This window comes from Lynx rufus, unplaced genomic scaffold, assembly GCF_022079265.1.
Source record: "Lynx rufus isolate CCGP_SWC_20201006 ecotype Redwood Valley unplaced genomic scaffold, mLynRuf1.p SCAF_1, whole genome shotgun sequence".
Lineage (NCBI taxonomy): Eukaryota > Metazoa > Chordata > Mammalia > Carnivora > Felidae > Lynx > Lynx rufus.
In genome coordinates, this window is record NW_025814823.1 from 176,088,936 (window position 1) to 176,090,740 (window position 1,805).

The 1,805-nt window shown below is 54.7% G+C and overlaps 1 long non-coding RNA gene across 1 annotated transcript; it reads left to right on the forward strand.

Moving 5' to 3' along the window:
* The first annotated feature begins 676 nt into the window (after nt 1–676).
* LOC124508249 (uncharacterized) lies at nt 677–1,333 on the forward strand. The gene is made up of 3 exons (XR_006961217.1): nt 677–761; nt 859–999; nt 1,234–1,333. It is a non-coding gene; the product is annotated as an uncharacterized LOC124508249 (long non-coding RNA).
* Nucleotides 1,334–1,805: the final 472 nt, after the last annotated feature.

Genomic DNA, 1,805 nt, shown 5'->3' on the forward strand with positions numbered 1-1,805 from the left:
AACCGACCGAGCCACCCAGGCGCCCCAAGAGATAGGTGTCCTTACTCATGATGACTCTGGGCCACCAGGCCGATCAGACGCGCCTTGGCAGTTCTGTTGGTGCTGCCGAGAAAGTTGGATCCCTTAGCTCTTCACACCATGGCCCAGCCAGAAACATACGGCAAGAAACACCTGTCCCCCCCCTTCATATCTGGGCCTGGTGCTGGCCCTGTCCCTTCGGCACTTAGAGCTGGTGCAGGGCATACAGGCAGAGTGCCAGCAGAACCCGGCCCCTAGCCATGTCTTATTTTATCTTAAAAGTGGCTTCCAGCATTTAAAGTCAGGCAACTTCACATCCAAGCCTAGGTTTCTGGCTTCTTGAGAAAACAAGATTCCAGGATCACTTGGCACCGATTGCCTGTAGTGGTCACTGCTGCCCTCTTTGGACGGGCATGAGCACTGCAGCCCACCGCTCTGTCTACCACTCTCTAAGGACTGACCCTCATTCCATTTAGCTCCGGCTCCCCATAGTCCCCTGAAGCATCTGTGAGATAATCCTCCAACTGGGTGATCGCGTCTGTGATAGGGAGTGCAGAAGAAACGTACAGACAGCTCTGGAACCAGAAAAGGCCTCCTGACCTCCTGGCCTGTTGGGGTTCGGCTCCCTCCTGTTGGAGGGAGGGGAGCCTCCTACTGGCCCTGGTTTATATGCGTCACGCAACCCTGTCCTCTGAGGCAAAGAAACTTCAGACTCCGTGATGCTCCGGAGCCCAACCAGCCAGGTGAGGAGTGAGTCACGAGGGCCCCTTTCCCAGGGTTCCAGCAAAAGTCCTTCAGGGGACCCTCAGCAGGCTAACCTGGGCCATGTGTTCTACCCAGAACCACTCACTGTGGCCAAGGAGAAGGGTCAGCCCAGACCACATGGGATGAGACTAGAGAAGACATCCTTCCCCAAAGGAACAAGTCTCTGGAAGAAGAGGACTTGGATGCTGGCCAAGTGTACACAGCAGATACCAGTCGGTATGTGCATCTTTAGGTACAATCTCTGTAATGACTTACCCCACCAGGCCAGCGCCCATGCCCCTCACCTTCACAGCCCCTGCCCCCCCACCCCCACCCTAGGGCATGGCCTTCTGTCTTACACAAAAGCTTACGTAATTAAAGTACAGTGGTTGACATGATCTCTGCTAGGAAAGACCCTGACAGGTGGGTGTTCTCAATGCCTTGTGTCTGTTCATTTTCTATCTCTGAAAGCTCCCTGAAAGCAAGCCTGGCTTCTCATTCGTTGGTGTCATCCATAGTCTACCACAGCGCTAGGCACCTGGGTGCCTGATAACTCTCTCTCAACATCTTCGAGGACATCATGGAGAGAACTGCAGACTTCTCCTATGGCGCTGGGTTTCAATTGAGGTTCCTTCCATCTCTCAGTAGCTGTGCCTTGGTCAAAGTATTAGTCAGGGTTCAAGTGGGGAGAAGGCCACTAAGGGGCATGGAATAAGGGCTTTACTATCGGAGTTTGGTCTTATCCAGTGGGGGCGAAGGAAGGTCTGGATGGGGCAGGGAGGATCGGAAGGCTCGCGGGCCAGTCGATCGGGAAGTTGAATGGGACCGGGAAGGGGAGCTGATGCCTCCATGTGTCTGCTGTGAGGGTGAAGGGAGAAGAGCTGGACACAGAGCGCAAAAGAGTAAAGGCCCGTGGGTACCACTGTCAACTCTGTGTCTCACTTGCCACCACAGCCAACGCAGTCACACATCTCAGAGAGTGTAGCCACCGCTCCCCTCCACCTCCGGATTTTTGTGCACACACCTCTTTTGGCCAGCTCACA